Source organism: Coregonus lavaretus (genome assembly GCF_964263955.1).
Source record: "Coregonus lavaretus genome assembly, chromosome: 30".
NCBI classification, from domain to species: Eukaryota; Metazoa; Chordata; class Actinopteri; order Salmoniformes; family Salmonidae; genus Coregonus; species Coregonus lavaretus.
In genome coordinates, this window is record NC_140017.1 from 15,068,295 (window position 1) to 15,095,171 (window position 26,877).

The 26,877-nt window shown below is 46.0% G+C and overlaps 1 pseudogene across 1 annotated transcript; it reads left to right on the forward strand.

Moving 5' to 3' along the window:
• Positions 1-146: 146 nt before the first annotated feature.
• LOC311105572 (ras and Rab interactor 2-like) lies at positions 147-26,423 on the forward strand (annotated as a pseudogene). Its single transcript, XR_014615842.1, has 12 exons — positions 147-398; positions 714-766; positions 994-1,159; positions 5,505-5,613; positions 5,767-5,839; positions 10,865-10,956; positions 11,203-11,285; positions 21,327-21,558; positions 23,456-24,109; positions 24,298-24,615; positions 24,891-25,022; positions 25,149-26,423. The product of XR_014615842.1 is annotated as a ras and Rab interactor 2-like (transcript).
• Positions 26,424-26,877: the final 454 nt, after the last annotated feature.

A 26,877-nucleotide genomic window follows, 5' to 3' on the forward strand; every position in this document is an offset into this window, starting at 1 on the left:
TAAATGTGTTAGCAAGGTTAACCACGTGAAGGGGGTGGGAGATGGAGGAGAGAGAATGAGAAATAAAAGTAGAGTGAGCGAGTGAAAGTGAAACATCAAATGTCAAGGTGTGTAGTTGACTGTGGTAGAGGCAGGTAAAGCATCGACACAAAATATACTTCTAACAGAACAGCGAAATACTTGTGTTGCTGAGGTATGAAATCTGCAGTAGACAAATGTTTTACCCTGTAATTTTCACCGATAACACAAATTGTTGAGCGACATAGTTAGAATGTGAGAGGACAGGTCTGTAGGCACAAGGTTACAACATGAAGAGATCTGTGGAGTTTCTGTTAGGCTGAAGGGGAGCCACATAAAGTCGCAGCTACTTTGACAAGCAGCCATAGGGGCCATTAACAGTAAGTAACCCTTTTTAATACATTTATTTCTCTGCTGGTTTCTCTCAAATCAACCTTAAAGGGTTAGTTCACCAAAATTACAAAATAATGTGTTTTGGGTGAACTATTCTTTTAAATGTTTGTTGAGGATGGATATAATCACTCTTCCATTCCAGAATAACTTGTTCAAATATTTGAATGTTCTTTTTTTCTAATGTTCTTTTTAAACATCTTTCATGTTGATATATTGGATTTGATCTTAATCCATATGCAGTTAGCATACACTAAACATTTTGTAGATTTTGCACAACTATGTTTCTGTGGTATCCTCTCTAGTCTGGGATGATGAGGGGATTGGAAGATCAGGATAAGAAGGATGAATCTCACAGGTGAGGATCTTTTGTACACCCCATGGATCGTTATTAGGGACCCACTCTGGGGGGTATATATCTCAGTTTTATACGAGCTCTGTGGCAGTTTTCAGGACACAGATTAAGCGTCGTCCTGGACTAAAAGGCATTTTAAATTTTTTTATCTGTGTCCGGTAAACCTCCCCTGTATGCTGTAACAGCATATTATGGAGCCTATAACTACCCTGTTGTGTCATTATCTATAGAGGTGTGAGTGACACGGTGAGGACAGAGAATGAGGTTACTGATGGAGTTTTGCGGAGGCCCCTGACTCTACTGGACAGGTTGCGACTGTGTCAGGACGCCTGGGCCCCTGGGAACCCCTGGGATAGAGACGGGGCCCACGCTGCCCTCTGGGGCCGGCCTGCTGGGGTGAGTTCCCCCCCACTACCCTCTGTCTTTACACAGATCACTGTGTGCATCAGTCACAGTGTGTCCGTCCCAAATGGCACCCTATTCCCTATATAGTGCACTACTTTTGACCAGGGCCCATAGGGCTCTGGTCAAAAGTAGTGCACTATGTAGGGAATAGGGTGTCATTTGAGATGGACACACTGTGTAGGCCCATGCCACTATCTATTGTCTGACCTCATGGTTGACCTCTGCATTCAGGCCCTTAGGCCTAGCCTCCAGGTCACCTTGGTACATTGGGTTAGCATGTGAACAGGATGCGATATTACAGATAAATATGGAGGCAGACACTTACAGTATGTCGAGTTGCTCTTGTAGTTCCCTTTATCTAGCATAACAGCAAATTAATGCGGAAGTGCTGCATGTGTGAGAGAATAAGAAAGGAGAGATACAGATGGACTGAAAGAAAGAGGAGCAGACTGAGTAGTGGCGTAGAAGTTGATCGATGCAGAAAATATATTCGGTTTGCTAAAGAACCACAGCTATCTTAAGGACCCTGTCTTAACAAGATCAACCACTGAGACAAGTGAGTATGGTGAGACAGTATCTGGATACAGCATCCTATTACACTGTGAGAACTACTATATGTCAGGGTTTAGGTTGAATTGGTGGGATAAGAAAAGCACTTTATATTTCAGAAATTATTCACACCCCTTGACTTTTTCTAAATGTTGTTGTGTTACAGCCTGAATTTTAAATGGTTAAATAAGAGATTTTTTGTCACTGACCTACACACAATGCCCCATAATGTCAAAGTGTAGTTATGTTTTTCGACATTTTTACAAATGTATAAAAAAATTATATACGCTGAAATGCCTTCAGTCAATAAGTATTCAACTCCTTTGTTTTGGCAAGCCTAAATAAGTTCAGGAGTTAACATTTGTTTAACAAGTCACATAATAAGTTGCATGAACTCACTCTGTGTGCAATAATAGTGTTTAACGTGATTTTTGAATGACAACCTCATCGCTATACCCCACACATACACTTATCTGTAAGGTCCCTGAATCGAGCAGTGAATTTCAAACACAGATTCACCCACAAAGACCAGGGAGGTTTTCCAATGCCTCGCAAAGAAGGGCACCTATTAGTAAATAGGATTTTTAAAAAAGCAGACATTGAATATCCCTTTGAGCATGGTGAAGTTATTAATTACACTTTGGATGGTGTATCAATACACCTAGTCACTACAAAGATACAGGCGTCCTTCCTAATTCAGTTGCCGGAGAGGAAGGAAACCGCTCAGGGATTTCACCATGAGGCCAGTGGTGACTTAAAAACAGTCACAGAGGTTAATGGCTGTGATAGAAGAAAACTAAGGATGGATCAACAACATTGCATTTACTCCACAATACTAACCTAATTGACAGAGTGAAAAGAAGGAAGCCTGTACAGAATAAAAATATTCCAAAACATGCATCCTGTTTACAGCAAGGCACTAAAGTAATACTGCTAAAAATGTGGCAAAGCAATTAACTTTGTCCAGAATACAAAGTGTTATGTTTGGGGCAAATCCAATACACAAATTACTGAGTATTACTCTCCATATTTCCAAGCATAGTGGTGGCTGCATCATGTTATGGGTATGCTTGTAATCGTTATGGACTGGGGAGTTTTTCAGAATAAACAAAGAAACGGAATGGAGCTAAGCACAGGCAAAATGCTAGAGGGAAACCTGGTTCAGTCTGCTTTCCACCAGACACTGTGAGATTAATTCACCTTTCAGCAGGACAAGTGCCTAAAACACAAGGCCAAATCTACACTGGAGTTGCTTACCAAAAAGACAGTAATTGTTCCTGAGTGGCCAAGTTACAGTTTTGACTTAAGTCTACTTGAAAATCTATGCAAGACCTGAAAATAGCTGTCTAGCAATGATCAACAACCAATTTGACAGAGCTTGAAGAATTTGGAAAAGAATAATGGGCAAATGTTGCACAATCCCAGTGTGGAAAGCTCTTAGAGACTTACCCAGAACGACTCACAGTTGTAATAGCTGCCAAAGGTGCTATTGGCTCAGGTGTGTGAATACTTATGTAAATGAGATACTTTCAATAAATGTGCTAAAATATTTGTAAACATATTTTTACTTTGTGATTATGGGGTATTGTGTGTAGATCAGTGAGAATTTTTATTTATTTAATCCATTTTGAATTCAGTCTGTAACACAACAAAATGTGCAATAAGTCAAGGGGGATGAAAACATTCTGAAGGCGCTGTGTATTCACTGTGAATGATGAAGTGAACAAAGGGGAGTTAATCTATCTTCTGCGGGTTTAGTTGACGATATGCATTGATATTTAGAGAACTTTATATTTAATATACATTTGAAGTCGGAAGTTTACATACACCTTAGCCAAATACATTTAAACTCAGTTTTTCACAATTCCTGACATTTAATCCTAGTAAAAATTCCCTGTTTTAGGTCAGTTAGGATCATCACATTCCCAGTGGGTCAGAAGTTTACATACACTCAATTAGTATTTGGTAGCATTGCCTTTAAATTGTTTAACTTTGGTCAAACTTTTCGGGTAGCCTTCCACAAGCTTCCCACAATAAGTTGGGTGAATTTTGGCCCATTCCTCCTGAGAGAGCTGGTGTAACTGAGTCAGTTTGTAGGCCTCCTTGCTCGCACACGCTTTTTCAGATCTGCCCACAGATGTTCTATAGGATTGAGGTCAGGGCTTTGTGATGGCGACTCCAATATCTTGACTTTGTTGTCCTTAAGCCATTTTGCCATAACTTTGGAAGTATGCTTGTGGTCATTGTCCATTTGGAAGACCCATTTGCGACCAAGCTTTAACTTCCTAACTGATGTCTTGAGATGTTGCTTCAATATATCCACCTCATTTTCCTTCCTCATGATGCCATCTATTTTATGACGTGCACCAGTCCCTCCTGCAGCAAAGCACCCCCACAGCATGATGCTGCCACCCCTGTACTTCGTGGTTGGGATGGTGTTCTTCGGCTTGCAAGTAACCCCCTTTTTCCACCAAACATAACGAAGGTCATTATGGCCAAACAATTCTATTTTTGTTTCATCAGACCAGAGGACATTTCTCCAAAAAGTATGATCTTTGTCCCCATGTGCAGTTGCAAACCGTAGTCTGGCTTTTTTATGGCGGTTTTGGAGCAGTGGCTTCTTCCTTGCTGAGCGGCCTTTCAGGTTATGTCAATATAGGACTCGTTTTACTGTGGATATAGATACGTTCCTCCAGCATCTTCACAAGGTCCTTTGCTGTTGCTCTGGGATTGATTTGCACTTTTCGCACCAAAGTACGTTCATCTCTAGGAGACAGAACGCGTCTCCTTCCTGAGCGGTATGACGGCTGCGTGGTCCCATGGTGTTTATACTTGCGTACTATTGTTTGTACAGATGAACATCGTACCTTCAGGCATTTGGAAATTGCTCCCAAGGATGAACCAGACTTGTGGAGGTCTACAATTTTTCTTTTGAGGTCTTGGCAGATTTATTTTGATTTTCCCATGATGTCAAGCAAAGAGGCACTGAGTTTGAAGGTAGGCCTTGAAATACATCCACAGGTACACCTCCAATTGACTCAAATGATGTCAATTAGCCTATCAGAAGCTTCTAAAGCCATGACATCATTTTCTGGAATTATCCAAGCTGTTTAAAGGCACAGTCAACTTCTGACCCACTGGAATTGTGATACAGTGAATTATAAGTGAAATAATCCGTCTGTAAACAATTGTTGGAAAAATTACTTGTATCATGCACAAAGTAGATGTCCTAACCGACTTGCCAAAACTATAGTTTGTTAACAAGACATTTGTGGAGTGGTTGAAAAACAAGTTTTAATGACTCCAACCTAAGTGTATGTAAACTTCCGACTTCAACTGTAGCTTGCGTTGCATCAAACTGCTGCTGCCTATAGTTTGTTTTTGACTTGACTCAAAGTGAACATACCAATGTGTCTCTCACTATCACAGTTAGGTATCTATTCCTGAACACACTGTTCATCAAACCCACTTCCTGTGATGTGTCTGTAGCCCTATTGCGTGTGTATGTGTGTGTGCGTGCTCACTTATTTCGCTGTGAGCTTTTGGTGCGTACGTGTATTTGAATGTGTGTGTATTATTTGCGCTTGCACATTCTCTGCCACTTAGTTAGCGTTGGTGTGAGGCTAGCCTGACTTGCTCACTTCTGTAGGCCTTGAATGACTGATCTACAGAAAAATGAGTAAGTCCATCTTGTCCTTTTCTGTGAAGCTGCTCTGCAGAATCACTGTTTCCTAACGCCCAAACACAGTGTAATGAGGCTTCTCATCACCTCTCTCTCCTTTCACAGAGCTTCCTGGTGTTGAGGGACTCTGCCTCCCAGCCCGTCCTGCTGTGTGTGTCCACTGGAGGAGGGAGTGGACATGTCAGAGACAACCCCATACAACACATTGGTGCAGGTAGGCAGGACACACAGACAAACACGCACACATGCATTCTTTACTGACCAGAACCTCAACAGCCGCACTTCATGCTTCCCTATTTTTAAGGTTAATCTCAAGTTCTTAGTTTGTTGTACGTCTTATAATAACCTCTCTCTTCTTGTCTCTCAGTTTATCAGCTATCTCAGTCATATTTAGGCTTCTCTGATCTGGCTCAGTTAGTGGTCTTCTACTCTCTGAGCAGGTGAGTTACAACAACCTACGGTATATATACTAACTACAGTATTTATCAGTTTTGCATCTGATATATATCATTAACTTCTCTTTCTCTCTCACTTTCTCTCTCTCTCTCTCTCTCTCTCACTCCATATCTCTCTCTCACTCCATATCTCTCTCTCTCTCTCTCACTCCATATCTCTCTCTCTCTCTCTCTCTCTCTCTCTCTCTCTCTCTCTCTCTCTCTCTCTCTCTCTCTCTCTCTCTCTCTCTCTCTCTCTCACACTCCATATCTCTCTCTTGCTCTCTCTCTCTCTCTCTCTCTCTCTCTCTCTCTCTCTCTCTCTTTCTCTCTCTCTCAATTCAATTCAATTCAAGGGTCTTTATTGGCATGGGAAACATATGTTTACATTGCCAAAGTAAGTGAAGTAGATAATAAACCAAAGTGAAATAAACAATAAAAAATTAACAGTAAACATTACACTCACAAAAGTTCCAAAATAATAAAGACATTTCAAGTGTCATTATGTCTATATACAGTGTTGTAATGATGTGCAAATAGTACAAAAGGGAAAATAAATAAACATAAATATAGGTTGTATTTACAATGGTGTTTGTTCTTCACTGGTTGCCCTTTTCTTGTGGCAACAGGTCACAAATCGTGCTGCTTTGATTGCACACTGTGGTATTTCACCCAGTAGATATGGGATTTTATCAAAACTGGATTTGTTTTCGAATTCTTTGTGGGTCTGTGTAATCTGAGGGAAATATGTCTCTAATATGGTCATACATTTGGCAGGAAGTTAGGAAGTGCAACTCAGTTTCCACCTCATTTTGTGGGCAGTGTGCACATAGCCTGTCTTCTCTTGAGTCAAAGATTTCCTCAATTTTGGGTCATTCACAGTGGTCAGGTATTCTGCCACTGTGTACTATATGTTTAGGGCCAAATAGCATTCTAGTTTGCTCTGTTTTTTTGTAAATTCTTTCCAATGTGTCAAGTAATTATCTTTTTGTTTTCTCATGATTTGGTTGGGTCTAATTGTGTTGCTGTCCTGGGGCTCTGTGGGGTCTGTTTGTGTTTGTGAACAGAGCTGCAGGACCAGCTTGCTTAGGGGGCTCTTCTCCAGGTTAATTTCTCTGTAGGTGATGGCTTTGTTATGGAAGGTTTGGGAATCGCTTCCTTTTAGGTGGTTGTAGAATTTAACGGCTCTTTTCTGGATTTTGATAATTAGCAGGTATCGGGCTATTTCTGCTCTGCATGCATTATTTGGTGTTTTACGTTGTACATGGAGGATATTTCTGAGGAATTCTGCATGCAGAGTCTCAATTTGGTGTTTGTCCCATTTTGTGAATTCTTGGTTGGTGAGCAGACCCCAGACCTCACAACCATAAAGGGCAATGAGTTTTATAACTGATTCAAGTATTTTTAGCCAGATCCTAATTGGTATGTCGAATTTTATGTTCCTTTTGATGGCATAGAAGGCCCTTCTTGTCTTGTCTCTCAGATCGTTCATAGCTTTGTGGAAGTTACCTGTGGCGCTGATGTTTAGGCCGAGGTATGTATCGTTTTTTGTGTGCTCTAGGGCAACGGTGTCTAGATGGAATTTGTATTCATGGTCCTGGCACCTGGACCTTTTTTGGAACACCATTATTTTAGTCTTACTGAGATTTACTGTCAGGGCCCAGGTCTGACAGAATCTGTGCAGAAGATCTAGGTGCTGCTGTAGGCCCTCCTTGGTTGGGGACAGAAGCACCAGATCATCAGCAAACAGTAAACATTTGACTTAAGATTCTAGTAGGGTGAGGCCGAATGCTGCAGACTGTTCTAGTGCCCTCGCCAATTCGTTGATATATCTGTTGAAGAGGGTGGGGCTTAAACTGCATACCTGTTTTTTGCCAAGTTTAATCGCACACTTGTTGTTTGTGTACATGGATTTTATAATGTCGTATGTTATCCCCCCCAACACCACTTTCCATCAATTTGTATAGCAGGCCCTCATGCCAAATTGAGTCGAAAGCTTTTTTGAAATCAACAAAGCATGAGAAGACTTTGCCTTTGTTTTGGTTTGTTTGTTTGTCAATTAGGGTGTGCAGGGTGAATACGTGGACTGTCGTACGGTAATTTGGTAAAAAGCCAATTTGACATTTGCTCAGTCTGCTGTGTGTACGAGTCTGCTGTTAATGATAATGCAGAGGATTTTCCCAAGGTTGCTGTTGACGCATATCCCAAGGCAGTTATTGGGGTCAAATTTGTCTCCACTTTTGTGGATTGGGGTGATCAGTCCTTGGTTCCAAATATTAGGGAATATGCCAGAGCCGAGGATGATGTTAAAGAGTTTAAGTATAGCCAATTGGAATTTGTGGTCTGTATATTTTATCATTTCATTTAGGATACCATCAACCACACAGGCCTTTTTGGGTTGGAGGGTTTGTATTCTATAGATTGTTCAACTACATTGAGCTGATTTCTGACGTGCTGCTTCTTTTTCCCGTAGTGTATTTCTGTATTATTTTAGTGATTCACTATAGTGAAGGCGTAGGCTCAGGTTTTCTGGGTCTCTATGTTTTTGGTTTCTCAATTTCTTTCTTAGGTTTTTGCATTCTTCATCAAACCATTTGTAATTGTTGTTAATTTTCTTAGGTTGTCTGCTTGAAATGTTTAGATTTGATAGGGAAGCTGAGAGGTCAAATATACTGTTTAGGTTTTCTACTGCCAAGTTTACACCTTCATTATTACAGTGAAACATTTTGTCCAGGAAATTGTCTAGAAGGGATTGAATTTGTTGTTGCCTAATAGTTTTTTGGTAGATTTCCACACTACTAATTTGCTGTGATCTGATAGGAGTGTCAGTGGACTGACAGTGAACACTGAGACTCTGGGTTGAGGTCCGTGATAAAGTAGTCTACAGTACTACTGCCAAGACATGAGCTATATGTGTACCTGTCATAGAAGTCCCCTCGAAGCCTACCATTGACTATGTACATACCCAGCGTCCGACAGAACTGCAGGAGTTGTGACCCGTTTTTGTTGGTTATGTTGTCGTAGTTGTGTCTAGGGGGGCATATGGGGGAAGGAATGCTGTCACTTCCAGGTAGGTGTTTGTCCCTCTGTGTGCTGAGGATGTCAGGTTCTTGTCCAGTTCTGGCATTTAGGTCGCCACAGACAAGTACATGTCCCTGGTTTGGAAATGGTTGATCTCCCCGTCTAGGATGGAGAAGCTGTCATCGTTAAAGTATGGGGATTCTATTGGGGGGATATAGGTAGCACACATGAGGAAATTTTTCTCTGTTGAGAAGCCAGATGTAAAATGTTCCTGTTTTGACAAATGTAATAGAGTGGGTTAGGTCTGCTCTATACCAAATTGGCATACCCCCTGAGTCCCTTCCCTGTTTCACACCTGGTAGTTTGGTGGATGGGACTACCAGCTCTCTGTAACCTAGAGGGCAACCAGTGGGTCCGTCTCCTTTATGCCATGTTTCTTGTAGGATGACAATGTCTGTATTTCCAATTTCTTTGATGAAGTCTGCGTTCCTGCTCTTTAGGCCAAAGGCAGATGACCTCACACCTTGTATATTCCAGGATGAGATAGTAAAAGCTTTGTGTTCCATAGTGTCTAGTGTTGTTTTTGTGTGCAGGTCCTTCAGGAGGAGGTCTTGCAGGTCTGGGAGGGTGTCTCACTGGTCTAGGCGGGGTGTCCGTTGCTCTGTTGCTCCTGTGTGAGGTGCTGGGGCTACGGTTGAGGGTGACGTCCTTCAGGGTCCTGGCAAAAGTTGGGATCGCTGCCTTGTAGAGGTGGACCTGGTCGTAAAGGCTGTTCAAGTCCAGGGTGGAGTGGTTGGCCAGGTAGACATTAGGTTTTGAGGCACAGTCTCGCGAAATGCTTGCATTCACCTGCTGTATGGTGGCAGGGTGAACGTATTTTCGTGGGAGCAGGGTGGAGATAACCACTTGTGCGTTGGGGAAAGTGGAAGAAGCTTTTTTTGGGGGGGAACTCTCCTGCCATTGTAGCTTAGTAGCCTTACTTATTAAGCTTTATATAACAAAATTACCTAGAGATTATTGCCTTTTACTTCAGAAGTAGGTTCAGACTGAACATTACTCACTCAGTTTGGTGTTGGATGGTATTTCCAGGTTCCGCTGTGTTTCTTCTGCAGGTTTTGGTTTGTTATACGTTTTTTTTCTTGATAGTCCTTGGTAGTAATAGTCCATTCAGGTAATTTTGTCAAAAATCAAGGTTTTATGGATGGAAATTAGATTTTGATTGAAGGTTTTAATGTTGAGGTTAGTATCCTGTATAAATCCTTGTGAAAAAATTCAAGTCTATCTAACTCTAATTCTATATTTTTGCAGAAGAACTCAGGAGCCCACACTACCTCTCTCTCTCTCTGTCTCTCTCAATTAAATCCAATTCAATTTGCTTTATTGGCATGACGTAACAATGTACATATTGCCAAAGCTTACTTTGGAGATTTACAATATTAACGTAATTAAAATAATAATAATCAATATTGTCAATGGGACAACAGTAACAACAATAATCAAGGGTCAAAATTACCATACATTGAACAATAACAATAAGCATAGAGGACATTTGCAGGTTGGTTGGTCTGTCAGACACTGTCCCTCATCTTATGGCAGGCAGCAATGTAGTGCGCTGCCAACCCACAGCTCTCTGCGTCCTCCCCCAACAGGACAGGTAGCCTATTCTCAGCAGAGAGGTCTTTGAAACCTTGAATAAGGGTGTCAAATTTGGGGAAATTACACTCTCTAATTGTTTTATATTTTTGACATTTTGTCAGGAAATGCAGCTCTGTCTCAGGTTCTGCTGTGGTGCAGTGGTTGCACAGCCTTTCCTCTACAGGGAGCCAGGTTTTCCTGTGTCTACCCTTCTCAATGGCAAGACTGAGCCTATACTTTGTCAAGGTTTTTCTAAGGTTTTGATCGTCTGTCTCTATCTCTATCTGTCTCACTCTTTCTCTCTCTCTCTCGTTCCATATCTCTCTATCTCTCTCTGTCTGTCTGTCTCTCTATCTCTCTCTTTCTCTCTCTCAGGGACGTGTTGCCAGTGTGTCTGTTCATCCCTCCGTGGCTCTATAGTGTATCAGATCAGCCACAGTCCAGCAGTCTGTCCCAGCTGGGTCCCAGTAAGTCTGAATTCACCCTCTTCATCTCTCCTCTTCCTCACCCACGCTCTCTTCCACTTATCATCTTCCTTTCACTCCTCCTGCACAACTATCTCCTTGTCATCCATCCTAGTCACTTCATATCAAACGTCTCATCCTCTATGTGCTCCTCTTCTTACTCTGCCTCCTCTTGACGACTACCATCTCATCATTCTAATGTTTGATCTCCTTTCCTCCCTCTCTTTTTGTGTATCTGTTTGTATATAGAGTCCTGGCTGTGTCCCACCACTGACCTCCAGCCTGATCACATGACTCAGAGGGCTCCTAGTACTGCCATGTGCACCATACAGGTAATCAGCAGTATTCATAGCTTCATAACATGTCTATAAAGGTTGGGACCTACACTACATGACCAAAAGTATGTGGACACCTGCTCGTCGAACATCTCATTCCAAAATCATGGGCTTTAATATGGAGTTGGTCCCCCCTTTGCTGCTATAACAGCCTACGCTCTTCTGGGAAGGTTTTCCTCTAGATATTGGAACATTGCTGCTGGGACTTGCTTCCATTCAACCACAAGCATTAGTGAGGTCGGCACTGATGTTGGGCGATTAGGCCTGGCTTGCAGTCAGTGTTCCAATTCATCCTAAAGGTGTTCAATGGGGTTGGGGTCAGGGCTCTGTGCAGGCCAGTCAAGTTCTTCCACACCGGCCTCCCAAGTGGCGCAGCGGTATAAGGCACTGCATCGGAGTACTTGAGGCGTCACTACAGACTCGGGTTCGATCCCAGGCTGTGTCACAGCCGGCCGTGACCGGGAGACCCATGAGGCGGTGCACAATTGGCCCAGCGTCGTCCGGGTTAGGGGAGGATTTGGCCGGCCGGGATTTCCTTGTCCCATCGCGCTCTAGCGACTCCTTGTGGCGGGCCGGGCACCTGCAAGCTGACTTCGGTCTCAAGCTGGATGGTGTTTCCTCAGACACATTGGTGCGGCTGGCTTCCGGGTTAAGTGAGCAGTGTGTCAAGAAGCAGTGTGGCTTGGCAGGGTCTTGTTTCAGAGGATGCATGGCTCTCGACCTTCACCTCTCCCGAGTCCGTAGGGGAGTTGCAGCGATGTGACAAGACTGTAACTACCAATTCGATATCACGAAATTAGGGAGAAAATTTTTGAAATAAATAAAAAGAAATATTCCACACCGATCTCGACAAACCATTTCTGTATGGACCTCGCTTTGTTCACGGGGTAATTGTCATGCTGAAACAGGAAAGGGCCTTCCCCAAACTGTTGCCATAAAGTTGGAAGCGCAGAATCATCTAGGATGACATTGTATGCTGTAGCGTTAAGATTTCTCTTCACTGGAACTAAGGGGCCTAGCCCGAACCATGAAAATAGCCCCAGACCATTATTCCTCCTACACCAAACTTTGGCACTATGCATTCGGGCAGGTAGTGTTCTCCTGGCATCCGCCAAACCTGATTCGTCCATCGGACTGCCAGATGGTGAAGCATGATTCATCACTCCAGAGAACGTGTTTCCACTGCTCCAGAGTCCAATGGCAGCGAGCTTTGCACCACTCCAGCCGACGCTTGGAATTGCTCATGGTGATCTTAGGCTTGTGTGCGGCTGCTCGGCCATGGAAACCCATTTCATGAAGCTCCTGACGAACAGTTCTTGTGCTGACGTTGCTTCCAGAGGCAGTTTGGAACTCTGTTGTGAGTGTTGCAACCGAGGACAGATGGTTGCACTACGCGCTTCAGCACTCGGCGGTCCTGTTCTGTGAGCTTGCGTGGCCTACCACTTCACTGCTGAGCCGATGTTGCTCCTACACGTTTCCACTTCACAATAACAGCACTTACAGTTGACCAGGGCAGCTCTAGCAGGGCAGAAATTGGACGAACTGACTTGTTGGAAAGTGGCATCCTATGACGGTGCCACGTTGAAAGTCACTGAGCTCTTCAGTAAGGCCATTGTACTGCAAATGTTTGTCTTTGGAGATTGCATGGCTGTGTGCTCGACTTATACACCTGTCAGCAGCAGGTGTGGTTGAAATAGCCGAATCCACTAATTTGAAGGGGTGTCCACATACTTTTGTATAAATAGGGTATTCACTATGTTGTATTCTGCTTTAACATGACGTAGTTAGAGAACCACTCTAGTGGATGTGTTGCCATGGTTTGACATGTGATTCACATTGAAAAGCAGAGGTCTGCTCCGAGGTTTTCCTAGTGCTTTGTAATGTTATCCCAGTCAAGTGTCACTCTCAGCATCATAGATGAGTTGAGGTGTACCTCAGTTCAGACTGACGTCACGACTCCTTTTGCTCTTCAGTCGAATATCTTACATTTTAATACTGTATTTCCTTTTTCAAATCTATATAGGTTTTAAAGGCCCAGTGCAGTCAAAATTATGTTTTTCTTGTGTTTTGATATCATATTGTACATCAGCTGAAGAAGCTAACACTGTAAAAGTGTGAAGAAATTATATCAGTAGCTAGGTTTCCATCCAATTAGCGAATATTCTAGAATCTGCATCAAGAAAATATGTGCATTTTCCCACCAGTGGTGTGTTTCCACCAAACTGACTTGTTGTGAATAGAAATCAGTGTGCGATGACATAGTGCACACAATGTACTTTTTCGCTTAAGTTTTCATTTACAGAATAAAAATCTAAAGTTCAATGTGCTTCCATCACATTTTCAACTCTATCGATAGTTTTGTCACAAAAATTGTTGCGTTAAATAGCAAATATGCCTACTTTGGTCTTGGCATGTGCGCAATATCCAACAGCTCGCAGAGACTGTGGTAGTCTACATGATGAGATTATTATGGATAAGAGCGAGTATGTTTTTATTTGTCAAATGGCAGTCAAGCATTGATCATCATGTCACCAGAATAAGACCCTCGATATTTATTTGAAAGGAGCATCAAGCTCATCACCGTGCACTTTCACCACCCTGTGAAGTTCATCATAACTTATTTTATCTGTAGCCTAATAAACTGCATGGTTTCCAGAGTCATTGTGGGAGGACCACATACAGTTAAAGTCAGAAGTTTACATATACTTAGGTTGGAGTCATTAAAACTCATTTTTCAACCACTCCACAAAAATCTTGTTAACAAACTATAGTTTTGGCAAGTCGGTTAGGACATCTACTTTGTGCATGACACAAGTAATTTTTCCAACAATTGTTCACAGACAGATTATTTCACTTATAATTCACTGTATTACAATTCCAGTGGGTCAGAAGTTTACATACACTAAGTTGACTGTGCATTTAAACAGCTTGGAAAATTCCAGAAAATTATGTCATGGCTTTAGAAGCTTCTGATAGGCTAATTGACATCATTTGAGTCAATTGGAGGTGTACCTGTGGATGTATTTCAAAGGCCTACCTTCAAACTCAGTGCCTCTTTGCTTGACATCATGGGAAAATCAAAATAAATCTGCCAAGACCTCAAAAGAAAAATTGTAGACCTCCACAAGTCTGGTTCATCCTTGGGAGCAATTTCCAAATGCCTGAAGGTACCACGTTCATCTGTACAAACAATAGAACGCAAGTATAAACACCATGGGACCACACAGCCGTCATACCGCCCAGGAAGGAGACGCGTTTTGTCTCCTAGAGTTGAACTTACTTTGGTGCGAAAAGTGCAAATCAATCCCAGAACAACAGCAAAGGACCTTGTGAAGATGCTGGAGGAAACCGGTACAAAAGTATCGTTATGTTTGGAGGAAAAAGGGGGTGGCTTGCAAGCCGAAGAACACCATCCCAACCATGAAGCACGGGGGTGGCAGCATCATGCTGTTGGGGTGCTTTGCTGCAGGAGGGACTGGTGCACTTCACAAAATATGTGGCATCATGAGGAAGGAAAATTATGTGGATATATTGAAGCAACATCTCAAGACATCAGTCAGGAAGTTAAAGCTTGGTTGCAAATGGGTCTTCCAAATGGACAATGACCCCAAGCATACTTCCAAAGTTATGGCAAAATGGCTTAAGGACAACAAATTCAAGGTATTGGAGTTGCCATCACAAAGCCCTGACCTCAATCCTATAGAAAATTTGTGGGCAGATCTGAATAAGCATGTGCGAGGCCTACAAATTGACTCAGTTACACCAGCTCTCTCAGGAGGAATGGGTCAAAGTTCACCCAACTTATTGTGGGAAGCTTGTGGAATGCTACCCGAAACGTTTGACCCAAGTTAAACAATTTAAAGGCAATGCTACTAAATACTAATTGAGTGTATGTAAACTTCTGACCCACTGGGAATGTGATGAAAGAAATAAAAGCTGAAATAAATCCTCTCTGTCAGTGGGTACTGTAGGTGGGTGTGGTGCAGGAATCAGATGCAGGACGCAGAAAATAAGTCCAATAGACTTTAGTGAAAAGCACACTCAAAATAACGAGTCAAACGCCCGGAGGCGAGAAAGTCCGCACACAGGCGAAAACCAAAAGGCGCACAAAACAGTGCGTAAATAACCTCCTAACACAGAGGAGGAAAATACGAAATGCACAAGGCAACAGTAGCGCACAAACACGACAGCGAAACAATCACACACAAACACAGACACACACAACGAGAACTAAATAGAACACTAACGAGGACTAACTAGACACAGGTGTACAACATCAAGACCAAACCAAACGAACATGAAACATAGATCGGTGGCAGCTAGTACTCCGGAGACGACGACCGCCGAAGCCTGCCTGAACCAGGAGGAGGAGCAGCCTCGGCCGAAACCGTGACAGTACCCCCCCCCCTTGACGCGCGGCTCCAGCCGTGCGCCGACCCCGGCCTCGGGGACGACCAGGAGGACGCGGAGCAGGGCGCGCGGGATGGTCCCGGTGGAACTCCGACAGGAGAGATGGGTCTAGGATGTCCCTCCGCGGCACCCAGCACCGCTCCTCCGGGCCGTACCCCTCCCACTCCACGAGATACTGGAGACCCCCCATCCGGCGTCTGGAGTCCAAGATGGACCGAACGGTGTACGCCGGAGCCCCCTCGATGTCCAATGGGGGCGGAGGAGTCTCTCCTATCTCATTGTCCTGGAGTGGACCAGCTACCACCGGCCTGAGAAGAGACACATGGAACGAGGGGTTAATATTCTTATATTCAACAGGTAGATGTAACCTATAACACACCTCGTTCAATCTTCTCAGGACTTTAAAGGGCCCCACAAACCGCCGACCCAGCTTCCGGCAGGGCAGGCGGAGGGGTAGGTTTCTGGTAGAGAGCCAGACTCGATCTCCGGGTGCGTACACCGGCCCCTCACTGCGGTGGAGATCGGCGCTCGCCTTGTGACGAAGGACGGCCCGCTGCAGGTGGACGTGGGCAGCGTTCCACGTCTCTTCCGAGCGCCTCATCCAATCATCCACTGCAGGGGCCTCGATCTGGCTCTGCTGCCACGGTGCCAGAACTGGCTGGTAACCTAATACACATTGGAAAGGGGTTAGGTTAGTAGAGGAGTGGCGGAGAGAGTTCTGGGCCATCTCGGCCCAGGGAATGTAACGCGCCCACTCCTCAGGCCGGTCCTGGCAATACGACCTCAGAAACCTACCCACATCCTGGTTGACACGTTCTACCTGCCCGTTACTCTCCGGGTGGTACCCTGAGGTAAGGCTAACCGAGACCCCCAAACGCTCCATAAACGCTCTCCACACACGGGAGGTAAACTGGGGGCCTCGATCAGACACTATATCCTCGGGGACCCCGTAATGCCGGAAGACGTGGGTAAATAGGGCCTCAGCGGTCTGTAGGGCAGTAGGAAGACCCGACATAGGGAGAAGACGACAGGCCTTAGAGAACCGGTCCACAACGACCAGGATGGTGGTATTCCCCTGAGAGAGGGGAAGGTCTGTTACAAAATCCACCGAGAGGTGGGACCATGGTCGTTGTGGAACGGGTAGGGGCTGTAACTTACCCCTGGGCAGATGTCGGGGCGCCTTACACTGGGCGCACACTGAGCAGGAGGAGACATAAACCCTCACATCCCTAGCCAAAGTAGGCCACCAGTATTTAGTGCTAAGGCAATGCACTGTCCGGCCAATACCCGGATGTCCAGAGGAGGGTGACGTGTGAGCCCAGTAGATGAGTCGATCCCGAATCTCGAGCGGAACGTACTTCCGACCCTCAGGACATTGTGGAGGGCTGGGGTCGGTACGCAACGCTCGCTCGATCTCGGCATCGACCTCCCACACCACCGGTGCCACAAGGCAAGACTCCGGTAGTATGGGAGTAGGCTCAACGGACCTCTCCTCCGTGTCATACCGCCGGGACAGTGCATCTGCCTTGCCATTCTGGGACCCAGGGATGTACGTGATTTTAAATACGAACCTGGTGAGAAACATACTCCATCGAGCCTGGCGAGGGTTCAGTCTCCTCGCTGCCCGGATGTACTCCAGGTTCCGATGGTCAGTCAAAATGAGGAAAGGGTGTTGAGCCCCCTCAAGCCAATGCCTCCACACCTTAAGGGCCTGAACTACAGCTAACAGCTCCCTGTCCCCAACGTCATAGTTACGCTCCGCCGGGCTGAGCTTTTTGGAGTAAAAGGCACAGGGGCGGAGTTTAGGTGGCGAGCCGGACCGTTGAGAGAGCACGGCCCCTATACCAGCCTCAGACGCGTCCACCTCAACCTGAAAGGGAATTGTGGGATCCGGATGCGCCAGCACCGGAGCCGACGTAAACAGGTCCTTCAGTCTCCCAAAGGCCCTGTCCGCATCAGCTGACCACTGCAGGCGCACCGGACCCCCTTTCAGAAGGGACGTGATGGGAGCTGCCACCTGTCCAAAACCCCGGATAAACCTCCGGTAGTAATTCGCAAAGCCCAAGAACTGCTGCACCTCTTTTACAGTGGTTGGAGTTTGCCAATTACGTACAGCGGACACACGATCCACCTCCATTCTCACCCCTGACGCGGACAACCGATAACCCAAAAAGGAGACCGACTCCTGGAAAAACAGACATTTCTCTGCCTTGACATATAGGTCGTGCTCCAACAGCCTCCTCAATACACGTCGCACCAGGGTTACATGCTCGGCTCGGGTAGACGAGTACACCAGAATATCATCAATGTACACGACCACCCCTTGTCCCTGCATATCCCGGAAAATGTCATCTACGAAGGATTGAAAGACTGATGGAGCATTCATCAACCCATATGGCATGACAAGATATTCGAAATGACCTGACGTGGTACTAAACGCTGTTTTCCATTCATCGCCCTCCCTAATGCGCACCAAGTTATACGCGCTCCTGAGATCCAATTTTGTGAAAAACCGCGCCCCATGCAATAACTCCGTCATGGTCGCAATCAGAGGGAGTGGATAACTGTATTTCACAGTAATCTGATTGAGACCACGGTAATCAATGCACGGGCGCAACCCTCCATCTTTCTTTTTCACAAAAAAGAAACTCGAAGAGGCGGGGGAAGTGGAAGGCCGAATGTATCCCTGTCTCAAAGATTCGGCTATGTAAGTCTCCATAGCTTTTCTCTCCTCTTGAGACAAAGGATACACATGGCTCCGTGGGAGCGCTGCTCCTGCCTGGAGATCAATCGCACAATCCCCCTGTCTATGGGGAGGCAACTGCGTCGCCCTAGTTTTGCTAAACACAAGAGCTAAATCCCCATATTCAGGCGGAATGTGCAGTGCGGGCACTTGGTTTGGACTTTCCACCGAAGTCGCCCCCACGGAAACACCCAGACATCGCCCCTCACACTGAACAGACCACCCATCGAGAGCCCTCTGTTGCCACGAAATAGCAGGGTTATGGGTGCTTAACCAGGGAATTCCCAGCACCACTGGGTACGCAGGAGAGTCGATCAGATACAGCTGTATAGTCTCTTCATGACCCCCCTGCGCACACATCCTAAGTGGCGCTGTGACTTCCCTGATCAACCCCGACCCCAACGGGCGGCTATCTAAGGCATGAACGGGAAAAGGTTTGTCAACAGGTAGGAGAGGGATCCCTAACTCTAAACAAAACTTTCGATCAACAAAATTCCCAGCTGCGCCTGAATCTACTAGCGCCTTATGCTGGGAATGAGGTGCAACCTGTGGAAAACCAACACGTATACAAAAGTGCGCAACAGAAAGCTCTGGGTAAGTGGGGCGTCTACTCACCTGGGAGGCCCCCCCAGTGCGTGGCCTGTTGTCTTCTCCCCCGGAGAACCCTCCCCAGCACCTGGCCGCAGTGTGCCCTCCACGACCGCACTTGGTGCAGGAGACAGGCCCCCTCGGGCTCCTCCTCCTCCGTTCTCTAGCGCCGGCACCCCCGAGCTCCATAGGGCTCGGCTCGGAGGTGCCGGAGGGCGGAATGGACGGACCCCCCTCGGGACGTCCACGGGTGGCCAGCAGGGTGTCTAAACGGATGGACAGATCAACCAACTGGTCGAAAGTCAGATGGGTATCCCTGCAGGCCAACTCTCGTTGAACGTCCTCCCGGAGGCTACACCGAAAATGGTCGATGAGAGCCCGTTCATTCCACCCTGCATCCGCCGCTAGAGTCCGGTACTCTAAAGCAAACGCCTGTGCGCTCCTCCTCCCCTGTCTCAAGTGGACTAGCCGCTCCCCCGCCGCTTTGCCCTCAGGTGGATGGTCAAACACGGCCTTGAAGCGGCGGGAGAACTCGGCGTAGGAGATGGTGTTGGCGTCCATCTTCCTCCACTCAGCGTTAGCCCACTCCAACGCCTTTCCCGAGAGACAGGAGATGAGGGCGGAAACGCTCTCGTGTCCCGAGGGCACCGGGTGTACAGTGGCCAGGTAGAGCTCCACCTGCAGGAGGAACCCCTGACACCCGGCAGCTGTTCCGTCATACGCCCTCGGGAGCGAGAGCCGAATCCTCCTGGGTTCCGGACATGGGACTGGTGGACCGGCCGATGGGGTGGGCAGGGTAGGTGGAGGTGTGGGTACCCTGCTGGCTTCCCATCGGTGCAGGGTGTTGATCACGTCCTGTAGAGCGGTCTCCAGTTGTCTTATCTGGCCATCTTGCCAATGGATATGCTCCTCGAGCGACACAGGTGTCACGGCCGATCCTGCTGATTCCATTATGGTGTGTGATTCTGTCAGTGGGTGCTGTAGGTGGGTGTGGTGCAGGAATCAGATGCAGGACGCAGAAAATAAGTCCAATAGACTTTAGTGAAAAGCACACTCAAAATAACGAGTCAAACGCCCGGAGGCGAGAAAGTCCGCACACAGGCGAAAACCAAAAGGCGCACAAAACAGTGCGTAAATAACCTCCTAACACAGAGGAGGAAAATACGAAATGCACAAGGCAACAGTAGCGCACAAACACGACAGCGAAACAATCACACACAAACACAGACACACACAACGAGAACTAAATAGAACACTAACGAGGACTAACTAGACACAGGTGTACAACATCAAGACCAAACCAAACGAACATGAAACATAGATCGGTGGCAGCTAGTACTCCGGAGACGACGACCGCCGAAGCCTGCCCGAACCAGGAGGAGGAGCAGCCTCGGCCGAAACGTGACACTCTCTACTATTATTCTGACATTTCACATTCTTAAAATAAAGTGGTGATCCTAAGTGACCTAAGACAGGGAATTTTTACTAGGATTAAATGTCAGGAATTGTGAAAAACTGAGTTTAAATGTATTTGGCTTAGGTGTATGTAAACTTCCGACTTCAACTGTATGTGACTACAAGTTTACTTCAATATGAAAGTTATAATATCAATATTTGCGTATAAAGGCGTTTTCACCGCCATTTCTCGCATAATTAATTTTACAGACACAAAAAAAATCCACTATGTCGAAAGAATGATCTCTCTGCATTTTAAAGGTTGTACCGGAACTTCCTGTTTCCATCACAGCTGTCGTTACTTTTTTTTTTATACGGTATGACTTTACTCACATAAAAACTGTGGAAGGAAACATTGTTAGTGTTATTTCCTGATAGTTGCTGGCTCCCATACACAGGATGCATGGGTGGAGTTTTGGCTTGCCTGGTGACATCTCCAGGCAGTATAATGTGTAATAGACCAATCACAAAGAGAGTTCCAAACCTCTGCCAATAACCTCTCTCCCATTAGGCCCCCGTCCTCTACTTTAGTGCCCTTCCCCTCCCAACTCAGACCTCTCCCAGACAATCCTAGCAAAATTCTTGATTGAGAAAGATTTCTTTGCTAAAAAGCTATTTTTGTTTATTTTTGACCATTTTAATGGAAAACTACTACAGTAAGGTATTTATTTGTTACCCAGAAATGATTTGATATTGAGATAAAAACGACCTTTAATACTGAAACCATTATATTGTATCAAGTTCAAATCATTCTCCAATGATAATTTTACATTTTCGGAAAGATCCTCATGTGCCTCAATACACAGTCAAGCTCCCTCTCGATTGTGTCTTCTGTTCAATAGCTGACAGCAGCCAATGGTGCTCTGTGCATCATCAACCCACTCTATCTCCATGAGCATGGCGATGACTGGCTGACGCATCAACCAACCAGCTCACAGCGAGTTAATCGGCCATCCAATTATAGGCATGAGAGACGACTGAGTACAACGAGACCTTGGTCAGGGGCGGGCCTTCTTACTAAGAGAGCTATTTCATTGGAGCAGGAGCCCTGCAGCTCCAGTCCTGATAATCCAGGTAAAGTGATTTTAATTTTTAAGGCCCAGTGTTGTCAAAAACATGATTGGAATAATACTGTGAAATTGTGAAAATTATGATAATGCCCTTTTAGTGTAATTGATTTTTTTTTAAACGACTGCATTGGACCCTTTTAATGTGTTTTATTATCATTGTCCATCCTGTCTGTGTGAAAATATCACCGCATTAATCATCCTTCTCTCTGTAGGAGGTAATGAGACATCATAGAGCTCACTAGCCATTATGCCAAAACCAAAATCAACCAACGACTAACTGATATAGTGCATTCGGAAAGTATTCAGACCCCTTGACTTTTTCCACATTTTGTTAGGTTACAGCCTTATTCTAAAATTGATTAAATTGTATTTATTCCCTCAGCAATCTACACACAATACCCCATAATGACAAAGCAAAAACAGTTTTTTCTATTGTTTTGCTAAAAAAATAATAATAATACAATGAAATACCACATTTACATAGGTATTCAGACCCTTTACTCAGTACTTTGTTGAAGCACCTTTGGCAGCGATTACAGCCTAGAGTCTTCTTGGGTATGACGCTACAAGCTTGGCACACCTGTATTTGTTTCTCCCATTCTTCTCTGCAGATCCTCTCAAGCTCTGTCAGGTTGGATGGGGAGCGTCGCTGCACAGCTATTTTCAGGTCTCTCCAGAGATGTTCGATCGCGTTCAAGGCTGGGCTCTGGCTGGGCCACTCAAGGACACTCAGAGACTTGTCCCGAAGCCACTCCTGCGTTGTCTTGGCTGTGTGCTTAGGGTCGTTGTCCTGTTGGAAGGTGAACCTTCGCCCCAGTCTGAGGTCCTGAGTGCTCTGGAGTAGGTTTTCATCAAGGATCTCTCTGTACTTTGCTCCGTTCATCTTTCCCTTGATCCTGACTAGTCTCCTAGTCCATGCCGCTGAAAAACATCCCCAAAGCATGATGCTGCCACCACCATGCTTCACCGTAGGGATGGTGCCAGGTTTCCTCCAGACGTGACGCTTGGCATTCAGGCCAAGAGTTCAATCTTGGTTTCATCAGACCAGAGGATCTTGTTTCTCATGGTCTGAGAGTCCTTTTGGCAAACTCCAAGCGGGCTGTCATGTGCCTTTTACTGAGGAGTGGCTTCCGTCTGGCCACTCTATCATAAAGGCCTGATTTGGTGGAGTGCTGCAGAGATGGTTGTCCTTCTGGAAGGTTCTCCCATCTCCAAAGAGAAACTCTGGAGCTCTGTCAGAGTGATCATTGGGTTCTTGGTCACCTCCCTGACCAAGGCCCTTCTCCCCCGATTGCTCAGTTTGGCCGGGTGGCCAGCTCTAGGAAGGGTCTTGGTGGTTCCAAACTTCTTCCATTTAAGAATGATGGAGGCCACTGTGTTCTTGGGGACCTCCAATGCTGCAGAAATATTTTGGTACCCTTCCCCAGATCTGTGCCTCGACACAATCCTGTCTCAGAGCTCTACGGATAATTCCTTTGACCTCATGGCTTGGTTTTTGCTCTGACATGCACTGTCAACTGTGGGACCTTATATAGACAGGCGTGTGCCTTCCCAAATCATATCCAATCAATTTACTTTACCACAGGTTGACTCCTATCAAGTTGTAGAAACATCTCAAGGATGATCAATGGAAACAGGATGCACCTGAGCTCAATTTCGAATCTCATAGCAAAGGGTCTGAATACTTATGTAAATAAGGTTTTTTATTTGTAATAAATTTGCAGAAATTTAAAAAAAAACTGTTTTCGCTTTGTCATTATGGGGTATTGTGTGTAGATTCATGAGGGGAAAAAAAATATTTTAATCCATTTTAGAATAAAGCTGTAACGTAACAAAATGTGGAAAAGGGGAAGGGGTCTGAATACTTTCCGAATGCACTATATGTTTGGTCTTGTCTCCAGGGTCTCCTGTAGTCCAGGCTTCCCCGTCTCCCCCCACCCCAACAGGAGGGGTGGTTCTGAGGAGGCCCAGTAGGGATGCTTCCATTGAGTCACTCCACAGAACAGGGAGCCAGGACCGCACTAACACCTCCAGGCCCCCGTCAGACCCCAAGCCCCTGTTCAGCCCTGCCCCGCAGTCCCCTCACAGGGTGTCCTGGATTGAGGACAATGTATGGCTCTCCAAACCACCACCCTCCTCCCTCCTCCGTCCCCCCTCCCTGGAGCTGGACTCGCTGTCAATCAGCAGCATTGAGGAGGAGCCGGAGTCGGTCACCAGCCCCTCCCACTCCCCCCACCCCTCGTATCGGTTGGCCGACAAGGTGAAGCACCGCCTCTCGGCTGTGGGCCTGGCCATTGGTGGGCTGGGGTCTCCACAGAAGAGGCTGACCAAGCGGGTGCAGGAGCTCAGTAAGCGGAGGGGCGGGGTATTTGCAGAGGCAGTGCTGGAATTCGTTGAGATGACCCTAGGGGCTGGGTTTACCCCTGGAATGACAGGTGTGGATTTGCTTCAGGAGGTGCGTACGGCTCTCACTGCCCTGAGAGAGACACTGCTGGACTGTCCCGAGATACACATCTTCATAGACAGTATGGCCGACACACCCAACTGGGAGCTGGGTGAGTCCATGCATTAACAAATTAGTGTTCGAAAACAGAATATCACTACTATTATACAAAGAAACTTTTCAGCTTTAGTTCACTATCCACCACAAAGCCAAAACGGACAAACACTCAACTACATCATTTTCCAGAATTGTTTTCTAACACCTCAGTCTCTCCCTCTCTCTGTCCTCTATCTACATTAGACGCCATACTGGAGCTCTCCCTACACAAGGTGGCCCTGAAGCCTGTGAGCTCCCACCTGTACACCTGCCTCCAGAGCTGTCGGGACCATGACGGTAGCCTGCGGAAGCTGAGGGAGAACCAGCGGGTCCTGGAGGGCCGGGGGGTGGAGGAGCTGGAAGGGACGCCTGGGGCGGGGGTCCCTGACCCTGTCACCCTGGAGAAGATCCAGCAGAGGTGGTCAGCCATGCACCAGTCCTACTCCCCCAGCAGGAAGGTCCATATCATGCTCAAGGTCTGCAAGACCATCTACCACAGCATGACAGCCAATGCCAACCCAGGTGGGTGGTGCAGGGTAGACCTCCTCAGCCTCAGTATGTGGAGTGAATGGAGTTGGTTAGGGTTAGTGTATTTCTCTCTCTTTCTTTAGGTATGGTGAAATTAGGTGGAAAATCTGTCGATGTGCCCTTGAGCAAGGCACTTAACCCTAATTGCTCCTGTAAGTCGCTCTGGATAAGAGCGTCTGCTAAATGACTAAAATGTAAATGTAAACTCTCTATTAAGGATGATGTTTGGAGTTCTTTGACTTTTGACTCCCTCCTCCCCTCTGTCTCAGGTGTAGTGTACGGGGCTGATGACTTCCTGCCCTGTCTGACCTGGGTGCTTCTGCGTAGTGATGTGGTCACTCTGCAGCTGGACACTGACTACATGATGGAGCTACTGGACCCCACACAGCTGCAGGGAGAGGGTACGAATTATACAAACGTTTCACGCAGACCCACAGAAACATGTATGTGCACATGGACACTCGTATAGTAACCCCCTTTCTGTCTCTGTTTCTCTCTCTCTCTACCTCTGTCTCTCTATTTTGCAGGAGGTTATTACTTGACGTCCCTGTACGCCTCTCTCTTCTACATCAGCAGCTTCCGCCCTCGTCTCGCCACGCGCCAGCTTAGCACCGAGGCCCAGAAATCCCTGAGCCAATGGCATCGCAGGCGCACTCTGCACTGCAACCAATCACGACGCACCACAAATCGGAGGACCCTCCGGAGACCTGGGCATGGCGAGAAGGGCAGGGAAAACTCCTGTGATGCAGAGACGGAAACTGGCACAGGAAGTGTAACTGACGCCCCACCGGCGCCCTCTAGTGTTGTGGCCAAGGCACTGCACATAATCTCAGAGGTTGTGGTAGCGGCGAGGGAGGAGGGGGGCAGCAGAGCGGAGGGCCAAGGATCCCCAGCTGCACAACTCCAGGCCTCACCTCGGAAGGAGAGACAGGACTCAGGTTAGTCTCCACAGGGTCCATGAGGCACTCTGCGCCAGGCCAGTAGAGCTGGAAGACCGGACAGACACACAGATGGGTCAGCAGAGGTCAGAGAGGACTGGGCTGCCAGTGGGAGACTGAAGCCAGAGTGATGAAGCCAGAGAGATGAAACAGAGGAGCCAGTCTGTCTAGGACCCTGGGCTTTACCGCAAACACTTAGCTGGCAAACATGTTGTCGCCTTCTCAATATTGTAATGCAAACTTGTTATGCAAAACATTTTATTTTACAATTCCTGGTTTCAGTTGCATTGAATTCCACCCAATAAGACATGAAGATAATGGTCTGATTAGGCTGAATTTGGGTAATATGATAATGTGCTTTAAATTGTTTAATAATATAATAATATAATATGCCATTTAGCAGACGCTTTTATCCAAAGCGACTTACAGTCATGCGTGCATACATTTTTTTTTTGTGTATGGGTGGTCCCGGGGATCGAACCCACTACCTTGGCGTTACAAGCGCCGTGCTCTACCAGCTTGTGGAAGATATTTCCAATGAGTGTTGCAAATTGTGACATTTGTAGTATTTTTATTGTCATTCCTTAGAGAAATTACTCTCAATGGGGCCAATTAAATGGTCAAATTGGGGCAAAGCATGGAGGCTGTCAGCAGGCTGCCTACATGGTTAGAACACTGTTGATGTATTTTCCATGTTGACCACTAGGTTGCAGTACCACATCTCTTTTGTCGGTTTCCTCTGGGTTGCAGTAGTCAAGCATGATAACAGTGGAGCTCATAAGTGCATAAGGATGTTGAGAAAGGGAGAGAAATGTGTTGAGATGCCTGAATTAACAGCTATAATGAAATGACAGTTGATCAGATTGTATTATGTTGTGTGTAATATGTACTCTGTTTTTGTGTAATATGTACTCTGTTTTTAACTTCATTTTGTCCTTTTCATCTGCATTCTTTTTGCCATGCTTTAGGATGCTGAAATGTGAAATTATATGTTGTATGTTGGCATACTGTAAAGACAGCATTATAGACATCTGCACATTAGAACACTTTGATGCTAAAGCGTGAACAGTGGAGCAGACAGGTCCTTATACAAGCACATGTATTACCATACACAGACACATGGTACCACTACCACATACACAGACAACACACAAACAAGCCCCCACACACACACATGGGCATACTGTAATATATACATACACATGCAAATACTTATATAGAGTGCCTCAAATGCAAATGAACGCACACACACGTACCCTCCCATACTTTCATACATATGGAACCGCCTCATTCAGAATTTTAAATGAGCAACCTAATC